This window comes from Dama dama, chromosome 22 (assembly GCF_033118175.1).
Source record: "Dama dama isolate Ldn47 chromosome 22, ASM3311817v1, whole genome shotgun sequence".
Taxonomy (NCBI): Eukaryota; Metazoa; Chordata; class Mammalia; order Artiodactyla; family Cervidae; genus Dama; species Dama dama.
Genome location: NC_083702.1, coordinates 41,528,716 through 41,556,390, shown reverse-complemented (window position 1 = coordinate 41,556,390; position 27,675 = coordinate 41,528,716). Strand labels below are relative to the sequence as shown.

General features: G+C 39.0%; 1 protein-coding gene across 3 annotated transcripts in view; it reads right to left on the bottom strand.

The window, feature by feature from the left end:
* Nucleotides 1-27,675, bottom strand: part of FGD4 (FYVE, RhoGEF and PH domain containing 4) — a 226,209-nt gene that overhangs the window by 150,061 nt on the left and 48,473 nt on the right. Inside the window, exon 1 of one of the 3 annotated variants that reach the window (XM_061125258.1) lies at nt 6,204-6,255. The exons of the other annotated variants lie outside the window; for them this stretch is intronic. The gene's annotated coding sequence lies outside the window, so the exon portion shown is untranslated. Of the gene's footprint in view, nt 1-6,203; nt 6,256-27,675 lie in introns of those variants that run through there. 3 annotated transcript variants of the gene reach the window in all.

Below are 27,675 nucleotides of genomic sequence, written 5' to 3'. Positions count from 1 at the left end.
AAGTCCTACATTAAATTATTTTATTTTTTTGAAGAGTTCGTAGTTGAAAAGGCTTTATGAATTTTGCTATATAGGTATCTCTGGAGTGCAGGTCAAGTGGAAAAAATAATTCTATTGAATATAAGTGTATGTAACCATTTGGAAAATTTACTAAAGCTATGGGGGAAAGAGATACAAGAAATCTGAAGGCGATTAAAATTATCTAGCCCAGAAATGAGTATTCTGTGAAAATACCTGGAAGGTAATCAGGAACTTATGTACCTATCCAAAGGAAATAGAGAACAATTTTTAAATACATACAAAAATACATTAACAATTGAGTTAAAAAATAGTGAGACTACCGTAGGTGTATAAACCCTGAAATAAATAAGGTCTTATTTAATGATGAATAAACTATAGTTGTGAAGGTGGAAGAGTACAAAAATAACTCAGCGACCTTCCTACCTACCTCCCATCAACATTCTACCAGTGTCTAACCCAAGCCTTTGGAAATCGACATCCAGCTTTCAAAGTTGACTGAGAAGGAAGAATTTGAAGACTTGAGACTAAGGAACAAATGACCATGAGCACTTCCTATTCACCTGTAAGTCCCTAGAATGTTTTATTGGTTCACAGACACACTAACTGCTTGGTGAATTGATAGGTACTAAGGTACTAGGATAACACAAAACAAATGGTAAATTACTTTGTAGAGAAACAGAAGATGATACTTCCTAAAATCGAAGAACATAGGTAACATTTTCTAAACTGCTGGTAATGGTATCATCCCAAAGAAGTTTGACACTGCATGAAGAGTATCAAGAAGAAGCTAGAAGGATTCCTCATACAGAACCATAAATACATGTATAATAATCATCTCATCCACAATACACATTCACTCCTAAATATGTCATTCTACCAGACTTTGTAGGGTATGAGGAGAATAAAGAAGAAAAACATCAACAGATGAACCAGGAAGAGAGAGGAAAAAAAGGAAGCAAATTGCTAGTCACACTTGATAACTACTGGGGAAGAGTAAAACTAAAAGCAAGTTAGGGAAACCAGTGCTGCCTCAAACATTTTTATATACAATTAAAGAAAACATGCTCAAATTATTTCAGTATTTAACAACTTCTCAGTGTTATCAAGATAACATATAACCTAACTCAAAAGTATGAAATCAAAGCTAAGAATAGGAATTAAAGCTCAAAGATTTAATTTACCAGTTAGAATCTATGAGGGAAAAAGTTGGCTTAAAACTCAACACTCAGAAAACTAAGATCATGGCATCCGGTCCCATCACTTCATGGCAAATAGATGAGGAAACAATGAAAACAGTGACAGGCTTTATTTTCTTGGACTCCAAAATCACTGAAGATGGTGACTGCAGCCATGAAATGAAAAGACACTTGCTCCTTGGAAGAAAAGCTATGACCAACTTAGACAGCATATTAAAAAACAGAAACATTACTTTGCCTACAAAGGTCCATCTAGTCAAAGCTATAGTTTTTCCAGTAGTCATGTATGGATGTGAGAGATGGACCATAAAGAAGGCTGAGTGCTGAAGAATTGATGCTTTTGAATTGTGGCGTTGGAGAAGACTCTTGAGAGTCCCTTGGACTGCAAGGAGATCAAACCAGTTAATCCTAAAGGAAATCAGTTTGAATATTCTTTGGAAGGACTAATGCTGAAGCTGAAGCTTCAATACTTCAGTCACCTGATGCGAAGAACTGACTCATTGGAAAAGACCCTGATGCTGGGAAAGATTGAGGGCAGGAGGAGAAGGGGGCAACAGAGTATGAGATGATTGGATAGTATCACTGACATGTATTTGAGCAAACTCCAGGAGATAGTGAAGGACAGGGAAGCCTGGCACGCTTCAGTCCATGGTGCTGCAAAGGTCAAACACAACTGAGCAACTAAACAACAACAAAAGCGTATGAATTTTAAAGCTATAATTAAACTCTTTAAAATCACTATTATAATAGAACATTAATTTAGATTTTTTTTATAGCCCAAAATTGGATTGTATGCATGTGCTCAGTCATTCAGCTGTGTCTGACTCTTTGCAACCCCGTGGACTGTAGCCTGCCAGGCTCCTCTGTCCATGGAATTTTCCAGGCAAGAATACTGGAGTGGGTTGCCATTTCCTATTCCAGGGTTGTCATTTCCTACTCTTTCCGACCTAAGGAGTGAATGCCTGTCTCTTGCGTCTCCTGCATTGGCAGGCAGATTCTTTACCACTGTGCCACCTAGGGGAAAATTTACTAATGTAAGTCTTTAACAACTTCAGTAAGTGATTTTACTAGTCTGCATTAGCTAACCTAAAGGATGATTTGGGTGAGTAAGCAAAGCTAGTGCAGCTTCTGCTACCATCATCTGTTTTGTCTTCTCTTGCCAATATGGAAAGAGCTGCACACAAAAGTTCCAAACGAAAGAACCTTGGGATCCTTTCACTCTATTACTTACCCTCTGCTTTACCACAATTACTTTAACAAAGCATCCAGAGTCCACCTTTCACTGTACACAATCTTAAACAGCACCTACTCCCTATTTTAAGAAGAGGAATCTTTGGAATGAGACTATTTCTCTCCATCTGGTAACATATAGGACAACCTTTACTAAAAATAAACAGACCAGTGTTAAAACCAAATAAGATACATAAGTGCATTCAGACATCCTTGTCACATACAAATCCTTGTCGCATACCAGGAGTGCTTGCAAATATTATCCTGTTGATGAGAAATTTAAAAATTAATTTTACCCCCAAGATGACTTTTGTCCACCGAATTATAACATTTAAAATTGACAGATATCAAAATGCTTTTTATATATAAAAGTTTTCTTTTAACCTTCTTCCAGAGCTTACAATCTTACTTCAAAGAACAAACAATTACTTTTTACTATCTCATAACTCGAGCCAAGAGTGCCTTTTCAGTACTATTAAAAAAAAAAAAAACCAACAGTAGAGTCATGATAGCTAAAATTCTGTCACTACTCCCACCAACAATCCACCAATAGGTGGAGTCTATTTTGCCACCTCCTTGCTTCTGGGTTGGGCCTATGACTGTCCAAAGGAAAAAGGCAGAAATGATATTGTACTAATTCTGGACTAAATCTTAAGAGGCCTGGCAACTTCTCCTTCCTTCCTTTTAGAGTCCAGCTGCCATGCTATGAGCAGGTCCATACAGCAACAGGAATGAGAAAGGCCCACAGAGAAAAGAAGAAAGGCCCAGATAACGGGACCTACTTGCCACTTGAAAGTGAGCTATCCTGAAAGTAACTCCTAAAAGCTCTAATCAAGCTGCCTCTGCTGACAGCATACGATCTTGAGATAAGGTAAGCTGTCCTTATGAAAACCCTGCCAAATCCCAAACTTGTGAGTAGAAAAGCCATTACTGTCTTAAGCCACTAAATTTGGAGGTTGATCTGTTATATATCAATAGATAGATAACTGAAAGAAAATTTGGTGCCAGAAGTGGGGTTCTACTGCAACAAAAACCTAAAATGTGTACCAGCTTTGGATCCAAGTGATGGGCAGAAGCTGGAAGAGTTTTGAGGAGACTGCTAATAAAGATTTGAAAAAGTGAAGAAATGTTACTGATGCCTAAAGAAAAGGGACCCAAGTTATGTACTGTGAAAACAATCAGCAAATCAATGCAAGCAGTGATGTGGAAGGTGGAAATGGTACCTAATGAACTCATGATCTGCCTAAGTAAAATTCAAGGAAGAATGTTGAAAGTATCAACTGGCTCATTTTAACTGCTTCTGTAGTGAGAAGAACTAAAAAAGGAACTGTCTGGTTCCTTTTCAAACAGAATTTAGAGGAAATATAAAGGCGTCGCATTTGGCGGGTTCAAAAACAAAACCATTGCTCATTTCAGCATCTTAGCAAAAACTAAGCTCAAAGTAAGAAATGGTTCAGGGCAAAGATCAAATCCTGCACTGCCAGTACAATGTGGCCTTGAGGATGTGACTGTATGATCCTTTGTTGATCCCTCATAAAGATTTTAGGTTCCTCATAGACTTTTTCCTTTAAACCAGTGATTCTAATATTCCATGTACACACTTCTAGGTACTCATGTCCTTGTAGAGACTCTTCCCACATTGACTCTGGACAGAGCCTATTACTGCTTTAGACCACTTAGAATAGGGCAGAAATCATGCAGTGCCAATTGTGGGCCCAGATCTTTTTTGGTTCGGCAACACCTATTTCTTCCATTTTGGAACCCAGACACCACAGGTGACCTAAGCAGCCATGGGTCCCAGCTGAGCTCCTACCCAAACCTCAGAGGACTATAGCCATTCCAGCATCCAGCTGACAGGACATGAAAACAAAATTGCCTGGTCAACCCACTGAATCACAAGATAACAAACTGCTGCTTTAAGTTACTGAGTTTTGGAGTGGTTTATTACACTTCAATAATAACCAAAACACGGGTTTCTTTCAGTGGTATATTAAATGTCACTTCTCTCTAATCATAAAAGGCTAGATAATTATGAAGAAATGCAGTGAAAACTTTTTGTTCTAAAAATTTAATGTCCAACATGGACAGACCTAGAGGTTTTCATGCTAAGTGAAACAAGCCAAAGACAAATATCATATGATATCTCATATGTAGAATCTAACAACAACAACAACAAAAAGATACAAATGAACTTATATACAAAACAGAAATATACACACCGACGTGGAAAACAAACTTATGGTTAGCAAAGGGGAAAGAAGGGGAGGATAAATTAGGAACTTGGGATTAACGTATACCACTACTATATATAAAATAGATAACCAACAAGGACCTACCACATAGCACAGGAAACTATACTCAATATTTTGCAATAACCTATGAGGGAAACAAATCTGAAAAAGAATATTATTGTGTTGGCCAAAAAGTTCATTTGGGTTTTTCCAATAAGATGTTACGAAAACCCTGAAAGAACTTTTGGCCAACCCAATATACATATAATGTGTAACACAACATTTTAAATAAACAATACTTCAATTAAAAAAAGTATATATTATACCTAGGGTCAATTTAACAGTTATTTAAACAAATAAAACATACCTTCTAAGTCTAAGGAAAATTTTTTTAGAGTCTATTTACAGACAGATCTTAGAGTCTGTCACTAATAAGGACAAAAACTTTAGCGTTTCCATTCAGTAGAAAACAATAAGCACCTATACATTAGGGAGGACTAGAGAGGGAAGGAGATCTTAGCAAGGCATACAAGGGGTACACACAAAACTGAGGAAAGGCCCTGCTTATCAGGTAAATTCCAATAGGAATTTGGAAATCAGCAGGGGAAAATACACAGACACCAAACAATCTGTGGTAACAGCCAAGGAATTCTCAAGGCACAGTCACAAGAGTGAAGGTGGCAGGTCTTCCAAAGCCTGTTGTGATAGCAGACAGCAAGATTTTTACCATCAGTATCTCCAATGAGAAACTACAAGCTCTGCTTTCTCCTGTGCTGATGCCACGGCTGCCCTCTGCTTAGCTCCTTTGGACTTAAAGGGCCCTCAAACATCTGAGCCATCACCCTGATTCCAGTCCATCCTGTGGATGACTGTGATGGCATACAGGGAGGCTGGAGACTTTCTGCATCTTGAGAATAGGAACAATAAAGGTAAATTCTTCAAAAGATGGTAGTATTATTATTTTAAGTTTCATAGAACAGTGCTTAGAAGACTTCTAGTCACATAGTAAACTCTCAACATCCAACACTATCAACAAATTACATTTGGTAAATTTGTTCAATTATGAGTGCACCTACCCTAAAAACAATAACTTTGAAGGAAAAAAAAAAATTAAAAGAATATCAACTCAGAAGCCTATTAATAGGGAACTCATTTAACAAATTGTAGTACAGCTATAAAGCTATAAATACTATGCTGCCTTAAATGAGATAATAAAAAATAAAGGAAGAGGATTTTAAAAGATTTGATGTGGAAAAATTCTAATATAAGTGAAAAATCAAGTTGAAAAAAACATATAACTTCACTTTAAAAATAAGTATATATTGTTATATATGCATAGAAAAGAATTTCTTAGAGTCACCAGACTAAACAGCACAATTTGGGTTGGGATTTCACTTTCAGTCACTGCTATAACATCTGAGATTTTTAAAATTTATTTTAACACCAAGCACAAATGACTCTCACAATCAGAAAAACATTAAAATAAAGACACACAGATTCTTCTGAAAACAAAGCATGCTTTTACCTGAATTAGTTCACGAGTTTTCAGTGCTTATTCTTCTTTGCACACAAGCAGCTCAGGTCTGTTTTTAGAACAGTGTCAGGAGCTGCTTGCTATATGAGCTGTTTCCTGTATCAGGCAGCTATTTTTAATTAATGAATATTTTGTTGTAAGAGTTCATGGGAAGATAACAACACTACCATTGCTGCAAGCAAGTGAAACTAAAGAAAGGCTTATTCTGCAAACTAAAATGAAATTTAAGTCATAAAAAAGTACTCCAGGTTAAAAAGTATTAAGGTACACAGCAGTTAATGTTAAGCACTTTATTCCCACTGTGATATTGAGATAAACTGGATCATTTAAAAATTCCTGAAGGAGTAGACAGCATATCAAAAAGCAGGAACATTACTTTGCCAACAAACGTCCATCTAGTCAAAGCTATGGCTTTTCCAGTAGTCATGTACAGATGTGACAGCTGGACCATAAAGAGAGCTAAGCGCCGAAGAACTGATGCTTCAGAACTGTTGTGTTGGAGAAGACTCTTGAGAGTCCCTAGGAATGCAAAGAGATCCAACCAGTCAATCCTAAAGGAAATCAACCCTGAATATTCATTGGAAGGACTGATGCTAGAGCTGAAGCTCCAATACTTTGGCCACCTGATGCAAAGAATTGACTCAAAGGAAAAGACCCTGATGCTGGGAAAGACTGAAGGCAGGAGAAGGGGACAACAGAGGATTAGATGTTGGATGGCATCACCAACTCGACTGACATGAGTTTGAGCAAGCTCCAGGAGTTGGTGATGGACAGGGAAGACTGATGTGTTGTAGTCCATGGCGTCGCAAAGAGTCAGACACGACTGAGAGACTGAACTGAACTGAACTGAAAGAGTAGATATAATTCTATTTATTTAACTTCTCCTAAAAAATGATAAGAGCTGGTTAGAGCTTCCCTGGTAGCTCAGTTGGGAAAGAATCCGCCTGCAATGCAGGAAACCCCAGTTCGATTCCTGGATCAGGAAGATCCCTTGGAGAAGGGATAGGTTACCCACGGGGATTCAAATGTGAGCTGTGGAAAAATCAGACATTAAGAGAAAAGAGAATGAACACAGAAATAGAATAAGATTTCTTCAAAACAAAATATTTATTAAGCAACTATGTACAAAATGCTGTCCCAAACTGACTAGAGAATTAAAACTGTGGTTACTCTGTCAGAATGAACAGCAACATAATCACTGCATCCACTTTATTTTCTTCCAAGATTTATGAGATAAAATGGCTCAAAAGGTAGCTGCTATGTAAAGAAATTATATTTTTCATTTGTCCAATCCCATGCTCGAACAGCATCACAAGGAGTCCTCTGGAGGGTCAGTAGCAGTTGAGAGTAGGTGGGAATGCAACGGCTGATTAACAGAGCTAGAATTCCCAGGTCCCTCCCTAGATGCTCTCCCACAGAATGAAGATGGGATTTTCCTGTAGACCTAAGAGAAGGTTCTAAGAAGGTCTCACTGCACTGGGGATGATTATGTGCAGTCCAGTCACAAAAAGAAAGGTTTATTGTTCTCTTGCCAACCTATAACCCTCACAACAGGTGGCAATCCACCCAATTATGCTAACCTCTACCTACACCCTCTACACTCACCACTTCCCTAAATTCCTTGCATTTGTAAACTGCTTCACAATTTTTAAGTGTTCTCTTATCCATTAATTTGATTCAAACAGGTTATAAGATATCTACCTAATGTGTTTAGTTAAAACTGAATTTGAAAGGAGTTCTAAGGATGGAACAGGGCTCTCAGCATCCTCTAAGGAGGCCTTGCTTTAGCACATCCCATGGCAGGGGTGAGGGAGTTAATTCTATGCATCAACATGGAGGGTGTTTTGGAAAAGATAAACATTTAAATCAGTGAACTCCATGTAAGCAGACTGCCTTCCATAACGACGGTGGGCCTCATCCATTCAGTTGACAGTCTGCATAGAGTGAAAAGACTGGCCTCCCTGAGCAAAAAAGAATTCTTCAGCAGCCTGTCTATGGATTTCATCTGAACCACTGACTTTCCTGGGTCTCTGCCTGCTGACCTTTGGACTGAAGCTGCACCACCAGCTCTTCTGGGTCTCAAGTCTGCCGGGTCTCAAGTGTGCCAACCCATGCTGTGGACTTGGCCTTGCCAGCCTTCATAAACACGTGAGCCAATTTCTTACAATATATATATATATATATATATATATGTACACATACAATCTATTGGTTCTGTTTCTCTGGAGATTCCTAACTAATACAGGGAGTCCCACAGTTTAATAACTACACAGGAAGAATCACTCAGTGAGGGACAAGTGGCCTCTCCTAACTGGGGGATGCCTGACCTCTCTCCCTACCATGGTGCTCTCCAGCAAACAAAACTGTTTGAGGATGCATGAATATGCCTGGAATAGATACACACCTTGTTACTGCTTACTTTTTAGATACCTAGGAAGAGAAATGAGTCCTGAAAATGGTCCACACTCTGCTCAAAGTTTAAAATCACAATATAAAAATCACAAAATTAGCTAGATAAGCCTCAACAATGCCTGCTGAGGTCACTGTGGAAAGGAGAGTAGAAGAAAAAAAGTAAAGCTGACAGTATTGGAAGCACAATGACCTTTGATTCAGGGCATCACACACATTATTCTCTATTACAGATAACTGAATTATTCATGTCCGCCTCATAATATCTCAGTTGTAATAATATCATATCTCAAATACCTCCCTTGATATGGAAATTTTCTGCCCAGTTCTTTTAAAATCTTCATCAACATTTAGCATGGGTCATCTGCTTAACTAGACAAAGGCACCACCTTGTGGTTATGCTTCATCCTAAACTCCCCATCCTCCAGAGGCTGTCTAATCTGGACATCCCCCCCATCCCACGTGCAGCAGCACCACAAAGGAGCCCTTTACCTCACTCCTCTCATCTACAACAGAGCTACTTGTACTTCTTGAGTGACACTTCTGGCCCCTCCCACTCACCTTCCCATTAAGGTAGTGCCTACACTGACAATTTTAATATTTGTACTCACTTTTCCTTCATCAAATGAATGGTTTGAAGTATTTTTGCACATAAACTTTTACAAAATATACTCTCTTCCACTTTCTATTGTCTTTACCCCCTTGTCTTTGCCTCCGCTATACAATTTATCCTTCACCATGGCCAATACATCTCTCCAGCTTTAAAAGCCTACACAAAATAGAGTTGTAGATAGAATAGATATTATCACACAATTTAGAGATGAGAAAAGGGGCAAAAAGAGATGAAATAGCTTTTGCAAGTTCAAATTTTAAATTAATGGTAATCAGGACCCATTTTCTATGACCTGTTAGTTGAATGTCTATTAAATAGAATGGTAATATAACAGTTATTATATAGCTCCTAAGATGGCAGAGAAGGACATGCACTCATCTTCTCCTGCAAGAACATCAAAACAGCAACTAGCCGCTGATTAACTATCAACAGGAAAATAGTGGATCCCACCAAAAAAAGATATCCCACGTCCAACAGCAAAGGAGAAGTCCCAACAAGATGGTAGGAGAGGAAAAATCGAATTTAGAATCAAACCTCATACTCACTAGAGACGTGCAAATAAAACTTTGTGCACAACAGGTCCTACAAAAAGGTGCAGTGAGCCCCACAAGACACTGAGCCAAACTTGCCTCTGAGTGTGTGAGTATCTCCTGCAGCAGCGCGGGTCAGCAGGGGCCTACTACAGGGCAAGGGGCACTGAAGACAACAGTCCTGGAACGCAGGCATACTGCCGTGAGTCCTTTTGAAGGACATCGCCATTACCACCATTACCGAGGCCAGACTACAAGGAGGGCATACATGTCCAACCATCACCAGAAAATCGGATTAAGAATTTACTGAGCTTGGTATTTTCTAGGCCCCCTACAGTATTATATATCAACAGTCCCAATATTATGTCATAAATCTATATTCATTAGATAAATCATCACCTCTTGGAAGTCAAGAGATACCTGTAGTAACAGGCAAATTTGTCCTTGGAGTACAAAATGAAGCAGGGCACAGGCTAACAGAGGTTTGCCAAGAGAATGCCCTGGTCATAGCACACACCCTCTTCCAACAACACAAGAGATGACTTTACACATGGACATTATCCGATGGCCAATACCTAAATTGGACTGATTATATTCTTTGTAGTCAGAGATGGAGAGAAGTTTTCAGTTCAGTTCAGTTCAGTCACTCAGTTGTGTCCAACTCTTTGCGACCCCATGAACATCAATACACCAGGATTCCCTGGCCATCACCAACTGCCAAAGCTTACTCAAACTCATATCCCTAGAATCAATGATGCCATCCAACCATCTGGTCCTCTATCACATCCTTCTCCTCCTGACTTCAATCTTTCCCAGTATCAGGGTCTTTTCCAATGAGTCAGTTTTTTCCATCAGGTGGCCAAAGTATTGGAGTTTCAGGTTCAGCATCAGTCCTTCCAATGAATAATCAGGACTGATTTCCTTTAGGAATGATTGGTTGGATCTCCTTCCTGTCCAAGTTCTCTCAAAAGAATTCTCCAACACCACTATTCAAAACCATCAATTCTTTGGTGCTCAGCTTTCTTTACAGTCCAACTCTCATATCCATACAGGACTACTGGAAAAATCGTAGCTTTGACTAGATGGTCCTTTGTCAGCAAAGCAATCTCTCTGCTTTTTAATACGCTGTCTAGGTGGTCATAGCTTTTCTTCCAAGGAGCAAGCATCTTTTAATTTCATGGCTGCAATTACCATCTGCAGTGATTTTGGAGCTGCCCAAAATAGTCGGTCACAGTTTCCATTGTTTCCCCATCTATTTGCCATGAAGTGATGGGACCAGATGCCATAATCTTAGTTTTCTGAATGTCGAGTTTTAAGACAACTTTTTCACTCTCCTCTTTCACTTTCAAGAGCTGTTTAGTTCTTCTTTGCTTTCTTCCCTAAGGGTGGTATCATCTGCACATCTGATGTTATTGATATTTCTCGCGGCAATCTTGATTTCAGCTTGTGCTTCATCTACCCGGCATTTCGCATGACCGTACTCTGCATATAAGTTAAGCAGGGTGACAATACAAGCCGCGACATACTCCTTTCCTGATGTGGAACCAGTCTGTTGTTCCATGTTCGGTTCTAATTGTTGCTTCTTGACCTGCATACAAATTTCTCAGGAGGTAGGTAAAGTGGTCTGGTATTCCCATCTCTTGAAGAATTTTCCAGTTTGTTGTGATCCACACAGTCAAAGGCTTTAGCGTACTCAATAAAGCAGAAGTAGAAGTTTTCCTGGAACTCTCTTGCTTTTTCGATGATCCAACGGATGTAGGTAATTTGATCTCTGGTTCCTCTGCCTTTTCTAAATCCAGCTTGAACATCTGGAAGTTCACGGTTCAGGTACTGTTGAAGCCTGGCTTGAAGAATTTTGAGCATTATTTGGCTAGCATGTGAGATCAGTGCAATTGTGCGGTAGTTTCAGCATTTTTTGGTATTGCCTTTCTTTGGGATTGGAATGAAAACTGACCTTTTCCAGCCCTGTGTCCACTTCTGAGTTTTCCAAATTTGCTGGCATATTGACTGCAGCACTTTCACAGCATCATATTTTACGATCTGAAATAGCTCAACTGGAATTCCATCACCTCCACTTACTTTGTTCCTATTGATGCTTCCTAAGGCCCACTTGACTTCATACTCTAGGATGTCTGGCTCCACATGAGTGATCACACCATCGTAGTTATCTGGGTTATGAAGATCTTTTTTGAATAGTTCTGTGTATTCATGTGGTCTCTTATTATCTTCTGTTTCTGTTAGGTCCATACCATTTCTGTCCTTTACTGTGCCCATCATTGCATGAAATGTTCCCTTGGTATCTCTAATTTTCTTGAAGAGATCTCTGGTCTTTCCCATTCTGTGTTTTCCTCTATTTCTTTGCACTGATCACTGAAGAAGGCTTTCTTATCTCTACTTGCTATTCTTTGGAACTCTGCATTCAAATGGGTATATCTTTCCTTTTCTCCTTTACCTTTCGCGTCTTTTCTTTTCTCAGCTATCTGTAAGGCCTCCTCAGACAACCATTTTGCCTTTTTGCATTGGCAGCTCGGAATCTCAACCACTGAACCACCAGGGAAGTCCCCATTTTGCCTTTTTGCATTTCTTTTTCTCGGGGATGGTCTTGATCACCACCTCCTGTACAGTGTTACCAACCTACATCCGTAGTTCTCCAGGCACTCTGTCTATCAGATCTAATCCCTTGAATCTATTTGTCACTTCCACTGTATAATCGCAATGGATTTGATTTTGGTCATATCTGCATGGTCGGGTTTTCCCTACTTTCTTCAATTTAAGTCTGAATTTGGCAATAAGGATTTCATGATCTGAGCGATAGTCAGCTCCTGGTCTTGTGTTTGCTGACTGTATAGAGCTTCTCCATCTTTGGCTGCAAAGGATATAATCAATCTGATTTTGGTGTTGACCATCTGCTGATGTCCATGTGTACAGACCTCTCTTATGTTGCTGAAGAGGGTGTTTGCTATGACCAGTGTGTTCTCTTGGCAAAACTGTTATCCTTTACTCTGCTTCATTCTGTACTCCAAGGCTAAATTTGCCTGTTATTCCAGGTATCTCTTGACTCCCTACTTTTGCATTCTAGTCCCCTATAATGAAAATGACATCTTTTTGGGGTGTTAGTTCTAGAAGGTCTTGTAGGTCTTCATAGAACCATTCAACTTCAGCTTCTTCAGCATTACTGGTTGGGGTCTAGACTTGGATTACTGTGATACTGAATGGTTTGCCTTGGAAATGAACAGAAATCATTCTATCATTTTTGAGACTGCATCCAAGTACTGCATTTTGGACTCTTTTGTTGACTATGATGGCTACTCCATTTCTTCTAAGGGATTCTTGCCCACAGTAGTTGATGTAATGCTGAGTTAAATTCACCCATTCCAGTCCATATAAGTTCACTGATTCCTAAGATGTCGATGTTCACTCTTGCCCTCTCCTGTTTGATCATTTCCAATTTGCCTTGATTCATGGACCTAACATTCCAGGTTTTTATGCAATATTGCTCTTTACAGCATCAGACTTTATTTCCCTCACCAGTCACATCCATAACTGGGTGTTGTTTTTGCTTTTGGTCCCTCTCTTCATTCTTTCTGGAGTTATTTCTCCACTGATCTCCATTGGCATATTGGGCACCTACCGACTTGGGGAGTTCATCTTTCAGTGTCCTTTTTGTCTTTTCATACTGTTCATGTGGTTCTGAAGGCAAGAATACTGAAGTGGTTTGCCATTCCCTTCTCCAGTGGACCCTGTTTTGTTAGAACTATCCACCATGACCTGTCCATCTTGGGTAGCGCTACATGGCATAGTTCATAGTTTCATTGTGTTAGACAAGTCTGTGGTCCATAGAAAAACTCTATACATCAGCATAAACAAGACCAGGAGCTGACTGTGGCTCAGATTATGAATTTTTTATGGCAAAATTCAGACTTAAATTGAAGAAAATAGGGAAAACCACTCGACCATGCAGGTATGACCTAAATCAAATCCATTACAATTATATAGTGGAAGTGACAAACAAATTCAAGGGATTAGATCTGATAGACAGAGTGCCTGAAGAACTATGGATGGAGGTTGGTAACACTGTACAGGAGGTGGTGATCAAGACCATCCCCAAGAAAAAGAAATGCAAAAAGGCAAAATGGTTGTATGAGGAGGCCTTACAGATAGCTGAGAAAAGAAAAAAGCCGTGAAAGGTAAAGGAGAAAAGGAAAGATATGCCCATCGGAAAGCAGAGTTCCAAAGAATAGCAAGGAGAGATAAGAAAGCCTTCCTCATTGATCAATGCAAAGAAATAGAGGAAAACAATAGAATGGGAAAGACTAGAGATCTCTTCAAGAAAATTAGAGATATCAAGGGAACATTTCATGCAATGATGGGCACAATCAAGGACAGAAACGGTATGGATCTAACAGATCCAGAAGATATTAAAAAGAGATGGCAAGAATACACAGGAGAACTATACAAAAAAGATCTTCATGACCCAGATAACCATGATGGTGTGATCACTCACCTAGAGTCAGATATCCTGGACTGGGAAGTCCATTGAGCCTTAAAAAGCATCACTACAAATAGAGCTAGTGGAGGTGAGTGAAGGAACTCTGGCTTAGCTATTTCAAATCCTAAAAGATGACACTGTCAAAGCGCTGCATTCAATATGCCAGCAAATTTGGAAAACTCAGCATTGGCCACAGGACTGGAAAAGGTCAGTTTTCATTCCAATCACAAAGAAAGCCAATGCCAAAGAATGTTCAAACTACCGCACAATTGTACTCATTTCACACATTTGCAAGGTAATGCTCAAGATCTCCAAGCTAGGATTCAACAGTACATGAAGCAGAACTTCTAAATGTTCAAGCAGAATTTAGAAAAGGCAGAGAAACCACAGATCAAATTGCCAACATCTGTTGTATTACAGAAAAAGCAAGAGAATTCTAGAACATCTACCTCTACGTTACTGACTATGCTAAAGCGTTTGACTGTGTGGATCACTACCAACTATGGAAATTTCTTAAAGAGATGGGAATACCAAACCTCCTTACCTGCCTCCTAAGAAATCTGTATGCACATCAAGAAGCAACAGTTAGAACTGGACATGGAACAATGGGCTGGTTCAAAAGTGGGAAAGGAGTACATCAAGGCTGTATACTGTCACCGTGCTTATTTAACTTTTATGCAGAATACATCATGTGAAAAGCCAGGCTGGATGAAGCACAAGCTGGAATCAAGACTGCAGGGAGAAATACCAATAACCTCATATATGCAGATGATACCACCCTTATGGCAAAAAGCAAAGAGGAACTGAAGAGTCTCTTGATGAAGATGAAAGAAGAGAGTGAAAAAGCTGGCTTAAAACTCAACATTCAAAAAATTAAGATCAGGGCATCCTGCCCCATAACTTCATGGCAAATAGATGAGGAAACAATGAACACAGTGACAGACTTTATTTTCTTGGGCTCCAATATCTCTGCACATAGTGACTACAGCCATGAAATTTAAAAACACTTGCTCCTTAGAAGAAAAGCAATAACCAACCTAGACAGCATATTAAAAAGCAGAAACATTACTTTGCCTACAAAGGTCCATCTAGTCAAAGCTATGGTTTTTCCAGTAGTCGTGTATGGATGTGAGAATTGGACTGTAAAGAAGCCTGAGCACTGAAGAATTGATGCTTTTGAACTGTGGTGTTGGAGAAGACTCTTGAGAGTCCCTTGGACTGCAAGGAGTTCCAACCAATCCATCCTAAAGGAAATCAGTCCTGAATATTCTTTGGGAAGGAATGATGCTGAAGTTGACACTCCAATACTTTGGCCACCTGATGTAAGGAGCTGACTCATTAGAAAAGACCCTGATGCTGGGAAAGATTGAAAGCAGCAGGAGAAAGTTACTACAGTGGATGAGATCGTTGGATGGCACCACCAAGTCAATGGAGGTGAGTTTAAAGAAGCTCTGGGAGATGATGAAGGACTAGAAAAGACTGACATGCAACAGTCCTTTAGTGCTGCAGTCAAAGAGTCGGGCAGGACTAAGCAAGTGAATGGTAACAATAAGAGTTATAAAAGGCACAGGCTCTCAAGTCAGATTATACTTGCTCTGTGTGCTGTGTGCTTAGTTGCTCAGTCGTGTCCAACACTTTGGAACCCCATCGATTGTAGCCCACCAGGCTCCTCTGTCCATCAGGATTCTGCAGGCAAGAATACTGGAGTGGGTTGCCATGCGCTCCTCCAGGGGATCTTCCCAACCAAGGGATTGAAACTAGGTCTCCCGCATTGCAGGCAGATTCTTTACCATCTCAGCCACCTGCTTGATCAATTACAAATCAATATTAAGCTAAACTATTAGTGGTTTGGTTTCTTTACCTATAAAATTTGAAACAATGGTATTACCCTCACATGGGTTTTAAAATTTCATGAGATAAAATGGTTAATAAAACACTTTGAACACTGCATAGCACACTGGGTACTCTCAATACACTTTACCCACCTTATTACTATTTATGAGCTTTCCAATGGGTATAAAATATTAATGCCCTCCTCACCTTGTCCGTTATTTTTTCTGTAAGTTTTTATTATCATATTTTTTAACTGAAGGGTAATTGCTTTACAGAATTTTGTTGTTTTCTGTCAAACCTCAACATGAATCAGCCATAAGCATACATATATATCCTCCCTCTTGAACTTCCCACCTCCCTCCCCATCCCAGTGTCCTTTTTCTTTAATCTTTTGTAGAATCATGAATTTCAGCTGGATGAGACCAAACATATAAAAACCAAGGTTAATTCATTGTTTATTGACATAACATGTTTCACTGGGTCAAAATTTAAGTGCTATAAAAGAAACGGGGCAGAAAAGAAAATCATATTAAAGAATATTTCTACCTGTTACTGGCTATATGAAATAGCTGGTAAGTGCAGAACTTTACTTAACCTTTCCCTCCCTCATGGATTACTCTGTTGCCTCACGTGATTACGCTGTTGAAAATGACAAAATAGTCTTAACAAGGCTATACTCTAAACCCAAGCAAAAGATACATTGTGAATTATGAGGTCTTCTTCCTCTACCATTTTCAACCTTGGGCCTTTACTCAAAACACTCAGTTACTCTGTCCAAATAGATGAATGCATCTGCAAAGAAGTCAGCTGGTTGTCAGAAGATCCGAGCTCTTATTTAAACTCTCACACCCGCTTTTCACATTTTAGTGTTGCCAACAATATTTCCACCACATGCCCCCTCTACTTCAGAGGTTTTCAGAAAAAAACAGGAAAGATGACAAACCAAAAAACATGGGTATTTACCATAGGCTTCCAGCTTTGTTTACAAAGAGGAAAAAAATGTATTTGTGGGGACTGCATCAACATTCCTCCAAATTAAAGGCATCTTAAATATCTGAAGTACAAAGTTGAGAAGAATGGTTATTTACCGTTAAACAATGATAGCTGAATGATACTTTCTTATGCTTTATACTCTTTTTAAGACTTCCCCCCCACACACACACACAATGTGGATCATTTTTAAAGTTTTCTTTGTATTTGTTACAATATTGCTTCTGCTTTATGTTTTGGTTTTGGGGCTGCAAGGCATGTAAGATCTTATTAGCTCTTCAACCAAAGATTGAACCCACACCCACTGCATTGGATGTCAAAGTCTTAACCACTGGACCACCAAGGAAGCCCCTCTTGTGCTATATTCTTTGAACTAATTTGTCTCCCAAAGAATTAGTATTTTAAGTAGTATTTAATCCACAAGAAAAGTACTCTCAGTATCAACATTTTAAATTATGAAGGGTTTTGGGATCAAGATTTTTAGTAATAAGACAGGCCTGGGTTGAAGCTCTCCTCTCTCCCGTGGCTATGTGATTTGAACAAGCTAGCTAAGCTCTTGAATCCTCGGATTTTATTTTCTTGCTTGTTTTTCACTGGTGATGATGGCTTTGAATAAACATGATAATTTCATCTCTTCTCTCACAGGGTTAAGGGGATCAAATGAGATCACACACCACAAGTTATAAACAAGAAAACACCAGTCAACACTACTGGCCTATTCTATCTATTGCTGAGGCAGCAATCTGCTCCATTCAACAGTTCACACCTTACAGCACAATAAACTATGTTCAATATCCTGGGATAAACCATAATGGCAAAGAATATTAACAAAATCTATAGATAACTGGGTCACTTTGCGATACAGCAGAAATTAACACAATATTATAAATCAACTATATTTCAAAGAAAACAAAAACAAAACAGTTGACACCTGAATTTCCAAAGCTACCTCAAGTGGGTCTGTTAGATGATGTGAGTTAACATAAGCCCACTGATCCAAGAGCTGCAAGAAATGAGGTTACAACTGACCCACAAAAGAAATATAGGGTGAGTAAAAGTTTTAGCAAAAACGTTAGCTGTGTCTCATGGTACCTACACTGCATTTTCTTTCTGTTCTCACTGCCTTTAATCAGAGGTAGGGAACAGTTAACTGTGAGGTGAGCTGATAGAAAAATGTCAATACTCCTCAGGTACTACTGGAAGCACTTACATGTTCTAAGAGGTATAACCTTCTCATCTTATTTTGAATTTGACCCTGGATTTGCCAACCTGGAAGGACTTTAGTTAAGATGGAAGAAAAAAAAGAAGCCCAAAATGAATGTTTTCTTATCTTTCTCTACAGCCTAAGATTTTTCAAACTATGCTCGCATCTTATTAGTGGACCTGATAGAAAATAGTAGAGTATATAAACACACAGAAAGGATTAACTTTTATTTCAGACACAAACACAGATGTATAAGCACACACAGAGTACTGGGTTATGGTTAAAAAGTTTGAAAGCCGCTATTCAGAAGCATAGTGATGGACTGTTCTCCTTCTGAAAATAAGTGGGAAAGTATTATGTATTCAATTTCCACAGTAACACTACTTTGAAAAATCAAAGTTCACTGCTGTCACAAAGAAAAGGAAGACAATTTCTTCTAGAGAAGAAAGTTTTCTTTCCCATTTCAGTATGTTGGTGCCAACCAATCATTAATATGCCCAGATAACTAACATATTTTCAAAACAAAGAAACAAATATGAGGGGCAGCTTCAGAGGGAAAAACATTTTATTTTATTAATTTCAGGTTATATGCCAGGCACACATATAGGCTTCCTCTTTTAATTTTCACAATTTTGTAACTCTCACAATGTGGTAACTGCTAGGACTTTATAGTTCTGCATTTTAAGTGACCGTCTAATGAAGGTTGTTTCCTTACTGTCACGGGACTGGCAAGTTAGTCATTACCACTTGTGACCAGCCTGCTTTGCGCTGCATAGGGCCCTATACTCAGGACTATGGAAAGCTAGAAAGTAGAATCCAAAACATCTTCTATTCTCTATTTTTCCTCATAAATAGGCTTCACTTAAAGTAATAGCTTAATTGGCACAAAACTGTAATTCAAAGAGCAAGACCAACCAGTGACTTGCTGTGAAATCTTGGGAAAACCAACTTCTGTGGACATCTATTTGTGTATCTACAAAACAGGAATAACAATAACAATGCCTTAGCAGCGTGGCGGTCGAGCTCTGCAAAGTTTCTAAAAGCTAAGCTTTTATGGTTCACGCTTTTAAGACCATACATGCTAAATACCAGCTTCCATCACCAGAAACTTCACTACCAGGGGCAGAATTAAAATCAGTAGTAGAGAGATAAACTCCATGTCTCAAGTTCTTTCCAACTGTGGCACCCCAACTGACCACGCCATATCTCCCACCAGTGAAGTATGGCTGCGCAGGCTCCCTAACCTTACACATCTGCCTAGAATTTTTGCTTCTGTCTTGCCACCTAGTGGCAGCAGGATTCACATGACTATAGCAAATGCAGACTCCTGGTGTTCAAGAGAAAGAAACTGAAAGTCGATCAGTCGTGTCTGACTCTTTGCAACCCCGTGGACTATACGGCCCATGGAAATCTCCAGGCCAGAGTACTGGAGTGGGTAGCCTTTCCCTTCTCCAGGGCATCTTCCCAACCCAGGGACTGAACCCAAGTCTCTCACATTGCAGGCAGATTCTTTACCAGCTGAGCCACAAGGGAAGCCCAGAGAAAAACAGGTAAGGGCCGTTTCCTGAGCCAACAAACTTTTTCCTCAGTCACCAGGCAGGAGACGCAAACCTGGGAGCTCTCTCTGCTCTCCTCACTGGAATCTGGCCTTCAGATGCCTCCATCTTCCAAAACTTGTCTTCTTTAAGAGAAACTTCATGAGATGAAGTTTTATCAAGAGAAACTTCAAAAGATGAAGTTTTATGAAGAAAAACATCAACCTGAGAAGCCATCAAGCATTTGCAAGCATTTTTTTTTTAATGGTAAAATATATAGATGGGATCCTAAAGAGACTAAAAGACCCATAAAAATAGAAAATGAACTCTTAGAATTTATCCATCTATTAGACTCAAGGCCACAGCTCTGGGGTGTGATGGGGCATTCACAACTTAGCATATAAGAACGGCACCCCAACAACCATTTACATAGGCTCAAGGGCCTTGATGAGACTTGCTACTACTTAATAAATACATCTCTGCATTTACTGTGCAAAACTTGTCAGAACTTCCCCTTACAGCTTTATTTGTATCCAGGGCCTCCTTGCCTTATGCAAAGCTAAGCTCTAGAAATGCTTACTTATTAAAAAAAAAAAAAAGGAAAAAAAATCTTCAAACTTTTAACAGAACCCTTTGAATCAGTTCTAGCTTTCTATAGGTCTCAGTTGACTCCCAGTTACCTTCAAAAGAGAAAAGCATGGTTAGCTTTCTCATGTAAGGCATTTCATTTCCTCAAGTTGTTCCTTCTCCCAAAGAAAGGAAACACAGCAACTATCCCCTTTGCTTCTTTTTAATTAATTGCTTCACTGATAGCTACAAAAGTTTAGAAAAAGAGAGAAGGGAATCTACTCTTAATAAGAATCTACTCAACTATATTTCAACTAAATAAGCCAACTACATTTAGAAAAGAAGAAGAATTGAATATGTGACAGACCCCAAATTAAGCCTTTTGTATATACAGGTTATACTTTTCAAGAAAAAGCAGTGCAACAGTTCAAAAATCAAAGATCAATTCCCTCTGTGTCAGTTACTAGAGGTTTACAACCTTGAAATGTTTGTTATTTATATTCTCTGGAGACTATTTCCGCCTGTGTAAAACGGGGATTACTACATTCTATTTTTACTAAACTTTAAAGCACTGTGCCAGTGAAGTGCTGACTGCATTCTCTCCCTTACTATTCCCAGCTTCTGCTTTCTTAAAGCAATGGGGAAGAGGGTGGGGGTTGTAGAGTCCCATGCATCTTAGCACTTATAAACTGCCTCCAGTCTTTGTTTATTTTTAGAAATATTTGGAATTAAGTTTCATTTAAAATAAAGGTACAGAGCAGCTTCCTCAAACATCAAAAAGAAGGCAAATTTTAGTGCATGGAAGGAGTTCAATAGTATATCCCTGGGGCTCAAATGGTAAAGAATTTGCCTGCCATGCAGGAGACCTGGGTTCAATCCCTGGGTTGGAAAGATCCCCTGGAGAAGGAAATGGCAACCCACTCCAGTATTCTTGCCTGGAAAATTCCATGGACAGAGGAATCTGGCAGGCTACAGTCCATGAGACTGCAGAGAGTCAGACACGATTGAGCAACTAACTTCAACTTTTTTCAGAAGTTCAATGGCATTCATTTTAAAAAGCAAGCAAACCCTGGAAAGAATGTATAAGCAAATAGCGAAAATTAATGACCTTGAATCAGAAAAAGGGAGCGAGTCAAATACAGGAGAAAACAATATAATAACAGCAATTAATTACTGAGCACTTAAAAGTTTTGCATGCACACTGTATTTGACACTCACCAGAAAAGGCCAACTAAGGACCAAGGTGTGACGACTTTTAAGGCTGCCACATTGGAAAGAGAGAAGTAAATTCTATACCAATTTTCCTATGACATATGTAGTGCTTATTTTTATTAACCACCTACCACTAATATAATGCAGAAACCAAGTCAAATCCATAACTAAAAAAATTTAAAAAGAAAAAAGAAAAAGTCACAGCCCAAAGGAAAGGACAATAGTCACAGGGCAAAGGGCAAAAACCAAACAAAAGAAGCAGTTACTTCCATATTAAAAATACCCAACATTCCTGAAATTACCCCACAAAGGTTTCTCCTCCCTTTAGAGCATCTTTCAGTGACCTGTGCAAATAGTTGGATTCAGATTCCACTCTGCTAGTTATATAAATTTACAGCAGATAAATTACCTCACCAAAAAAAAAAAAAAATCAGAAGAACAAGATGGCAGAGGAGTAAGTGGACAAAGAGTACATCTCTCTCCACAGATACATCAGGAATACATCTTCAGACACAGAAGTACATGCAGAAGACCAGTTGAGAGCAGACAGGAGTACCTGACCAGTAGAAAAGAATACATAGAATATAGAACCATGCAAAACTCGGTAGGACAAAGGAACTAGGGGGAAAAACAGGAGTGTTAGTAGGACTGGACCTGCCCTCAGCCAGTGGGGAAACTGAAGCAGGGTCTGATCCCCACATCAGGGCAATTGTCTAAGTCAGAGGAGAAACATTTAAGGCTGAGAGTGAAACAGGTGATCTGTGGCGGCCTAAATGGAATGAGAATCAGACAGTCATTGCTGCAGCCATACATATCCCAGACAGGGACCTAGGTCCCCTGGAAGGTGCAGCAGCTGGGAGTTGGAGTTTAGGGATTGTGGAGCAATCCCAGGGTGAGGGCTGCTGTGGACTGCAGATATACAGACGGAGGGAAACTGAGGGAGGAGACTGTGGTGGAAAGTTCGGCAGCCATGCATAGTGGGTGGAGCCATCACCATAGCTTCTCTCTCCCCACATGCCAGCATCGGCAACTGAACAATAGAGAGGCTGGCCCAACAAACATCTGACGCACTGAACTACAGAGGAGGACCCTGCCCAGGGTGCTCCTTTAAGTGACTGATGTGCCAAACTAAAGAGTATGACCATACCCAGGCGAGCCCCTCTATGTACGTGACACGTCAAACAACAGAGAAGGACCCCAGGCAAGGGAGCCCTCTAAGTGCCTGAATGGGCTGAACTGCAGAGAAAGACTGGCCAAAGAGGCCTTCTGATTGCCAGCTACAAGAGGCTCGAAAAAAAGACTCTGATAGGGCCATAACTCCTGCGGTGGAGACAGTCCATGTCCCTGCATACTTGGCACTGCCAGGGTTCCTGCAAGTCAAGCAGCTGTGCCACCTTCAGTTCAACTCTCACTGGGGCAGAGATGCCACAGGCAAAAAAGTTTTACGTCTATGTGCATATCCGACTCTTTGCAACCCTGTAGACTGTGGCCTGCCAGGCCTCTCTGTCGGGGAGGGGATTCTCCAGGCAAGAATACTGGAGCATATTGGCCAATGTAGGTTGCCATACCCTTCTAGAGCACTATAGCTCCTGCTGCCATAGCCGTCAACTCCCCTGAGTACCTGGTGCTGCCAGAACCCCTGCGACCCAAGCAGCTGCACCACCTCCACACCTGGCCCTCACAGGGGCACACCCAAGTCCTCCAGGGATGCCTCAGGAGGAAACCCCAGTGGACGACCCACATGCAGAGGTGGGAATAAAACTACAATTGAAACCCAGGGGCAGTGTGGCTAAGGAAGAAGACCCAAAGCCATCACACTAGCTGTACAAGTTGCAGATTAAATCCACACAATCAACTAGGCAGACTCTGTGTCTACGGAATATATAAAGGTCATTGAGAGCACTCAGAAAAGAAAATGCACAGAAGAGTTCTGATAGCTGTGGACACTGGAGGCAAGAACACACAGGAGTAGGGCCAGGTTAGAATCTGAGCCGCCCCCACAGCAGGTCCAGAGATCAGCACAGTGTTGGGGGGCCTCCTAGGGAGGTGAGGTGGACTGTGATTCCCAGTGAGAGAAAGGACTCTGACAGCAGTGACTCAGGAAAAATATTTATTATTCTTAAGTTTTGACTTGTTCTATAGATTCTTTTGGATTTTCTTGCTATTTTTCTCCCCTCTGTTGTAGTTGTTGATTTTACTGGCAGTATGAAATCTAATTAGCCTTTTGAGCTTTTCTTCTTCTCAGTCACATTTTTTATTGTTGTTATAGACCTCTGCCTCTATGTCAGGCTTTTGCAGTTCTCTGGAGTTTTCCTTTTCTTTTTTTCTTTAATTTTAATTTTTTAAACCTATTATTATTTCTACATTTGTTTGTTTGCTTTTTCTACTGTTCTTTTCCCCTTGCAGTTAATCTTTAATGTATACACATCTTCTTTATCTACCTTTATTTAATGCTGCATATCTATTCTTTGTTTTCTTTCTTTCCTTTCCTCTCAACATATATGTTACTTTTATTTTCATTGCTTTATTCCTCAATTGGTACCTTGCTTTAGTTTTGTTTTCCACTTTGTGCTTCAGTTACTTTTGTTCTGATAGATCTAATTTTTGGTTTCCTTTGTTCACCGGGTCAGTCTATTGTACTTTATTTTTATTGGAATGTTTTGATTTTGCTTATGGATGTATATATATGTGTGTATATTCAGTCACATTTTTATTGTTGTTATAAACCTCTATATGTGGTCTTTTGCAGTTCTGTGGGGAGTTTATCTTGTTTCCTTTTTTCTTTCTTCTTTCATTTTTTTCTCTACTTCATAATTTTAATTTTTTAAAAACCTATTATATTTTTCTACATTTATTCTTTTGTTTGCCTGTACTACTGTTCTTTTCCCCTTGCAGTTAATCTTTAATGTATATAAATCTTCATCTATCTCTCTTTAACTCTGCATATCTATACTTTCTTTCCTTTCCTCTCAACATATTTGTTAGATTTGTTTTCATTGCTTTATTTCCCACTTGACACCTTGATTTAGTTTTGTTTTCCAGTTTGTGCTTTAGTTAGTTTTGCTCTTAACTGGTAAATATAATATTTGATTTCCTTTGTTTACTGGGTCAATCTACTGTACTTTATTTTTGTTGGACTATTTTTGACTGTGCTCATGGATGTATATGTATATGTGTATATCCATTATTTAAATTATTAGTTGTATGATTTTGTAACTGCCATTTGTCGGAGGTTCATCTTTGGTTTCTCGTTTTTGGATATTTGTTTTAATCTCACTTAATGCCATAACAAACCACTTTTGGAATCTTTGTTCCTGACCAGACATCAAGCCCTGAGCCTTGAAGTGAGAGCACTGACTCTCTTAGACTATCAGAGAACTAACTGTAGGGAGCATTAAACAGTGAGAACTCACACAAAGGAAACCACCCGAATACAAGACCTGGCATCATCCAACCGCCAGTAGCACCCTGTGCAGGACACCTCATTTAAACAACAAACAACAAAAATACAAATCCAATCATCAGCAGACAGGATTACCACTTCATTCAGCCTTGCCCATCAGAGGAAAATCAAACAAACAAAACCTCAGCACAAATCTCACCCTACAGGAAGCTTACACAAAGCACTGGACCAACCTTAGGAGGGCAGAAACCACAAGGAAGAAAGAATTCAACTTTGAAGCCTGGAAAAAGGAGACCTCAAACACATTAAGTTAAAAAAAATAATAATGAAAGGGCAGAGAAATACTGCAGTAATGAAGGAACAAACTAGAAACACATAAGTCTGAATAAATGAAAAGGAAACAGGCAAACTACCAGAAAAAGAATTCAGAAAAGTGATAGTAAAGATGATCAAAAACCTTGAAAACAAAATGGAGAAAATGCAAGAATCAATTAACAAAGACCTAGAAGAATTAAAGAATAAATATACAAACAACACAATTACTGAAATTAAAAATACTCTAGAAGGAATCAATAGCAGAATATCTGAAGCAGAATGAATCAGTGAACTGGAAGATAAAATGGTAGAAATAACTTCTGAAGAGCAGAATAAAGTAAAAAGAATGAAAAGAACTGAGGATAACCTCAGAGACCTCTGGGACAATATCAAATGCACCAACATTTGAATTAAAGGGATCCCAGAAGAAGAAGAGAAAAAAAAAAAGGTATGAGAAAAAATTTTAAGAGATTATAGTTGAAAATTTCCCCAACATAGAAAAAGAAAGAAGTCAATCAAGTCCAAGAGGCACAAAGAGTCCCATAAAAGCAGCAAGGGACAAGCCACAAGTAACATACAATGGAAACCGCATACGCTTAACAGCTGATCATTCAGCAGAAACTCCGCAGGCCAGAAAGGGAATGGAAGGATATATTTAAAGTACTGAAAGGTAAAAATCTACAACCAAGATTACTGTACCCAGCAAGGATCTCATTCAAACTTGATGGAGAAATCAAAAGCTTTTCAGACAAGCAAAAGTTAAAGAGAATTCAGTACCACCAAACCAGCTTTACAACAAATGTTAAAGGGATTTATATAGTCAAGAAATAGAAGAGAAGAAAGATCTACAAAATCAACTGAAAAAAATTAAGAAAATGGGAACAGGTACATATATATCAATAATTACTTTAAAAGTTAATGGATTAACTGCTCCAACCAAAAGACACAGACTGGCTGAATGGATACAAAAACAAGACCAATATATATGCTGTCTGTAAGAAACCCACTTCAGACCTAAAGACACATATAGACTGAAAGTGAGAGCATGGAAAATATATTCCATGCAAATGGGAAGCAAAAGAAAGCTGGAGTAGCAACCCTCCTATCAGACAAAATAGACCTTAAAATAAAGAAGATTACAAGGGATAAGGAAGGACACAACATAATGATCAAGGGATCAATCCAAGAGGAAGACAAAACAATTGTAAATATCTCTGCACCCAACATAGAAGCACCTCAATACGTAAGACAACCACTAACAGACATAAAAGAAGAAATTGACAGTAACACAATCATAGTAGGAGACCTTAACACCCCACTCACACCAATGAACAGATCATCAAAACAGAAAATTAAGAAGGAAAAACAAGTCTTAACAGATACATTAGATGAGATGGATCTCATTGATATCTTCAGGACATTCCACCCAAATGCAGAAGAATCACCTACTTCTCAAGAACACATGGACAGTCTCTAGGACAGACCACATTTTGGGTCACAAATCAAACCTCAGTAAATTTAAGAAAACTGAAATCATATCATCATCTTCCCCAACCACAATGCTATGAGACTAGATATCAATTACAAGAAAAAAACTGTAAAAACCACAAACACTTGGAGATTAAACAACATGTTTCTAAATAACCAACAGGTGACTGAAGAAAGCAAAGGGAAATTTAAAAATTTCTAGAAACAAATGACAATGAAAACACGACAACTCAAAACCTATGGGATGCAGAAAAAGCAGCTCTAAGAGGTACATTTATAGCAATACAATCCTACCTCAAGAAATAAGAAAAACATGGACTAGACAACCTAACTTTACACCTAAAACAACTGGAAAAAGAACAAAAAAAATTAGTAGAAGGAAATAAATCATAAAGATCCCAGCAGAAATAAATCAAATGAAAGAAACAATAGTAAAGATTAATAAAACTAAAAGCTGGTTCTAAACAAAATTGACAAACTTTTTCCAGACTCATCAAGAAAAAAAGGGAGAAGAATCAAAACAACAAAATTAGAAATGAAAAAGGAGAAGCTACAACAGACAATACAGAAATACAAAGGATTATAAGACTATTATGAACAACTAAATGGCAATAAAATGGATAACCTGGAAGAAATGGACCGATTCCTAGAAAAGTTCAATCTTCCAAGACTGAACCATGAAGGAACAGAAATTATGAACAACCCAATTACAAGCAGTGATATTGAACCTGTGATCAAAAATCTCCCAAAAAACAAAATCCCAGCACCAGATGACTTCACAGGAGAATTCTATTAAACATTTAGAGAAGAGTTAATGCCTATCATTCTAAAACTCTTTCAAAAAATTGGAGATGAAGGAACACTTCCAAATTCAT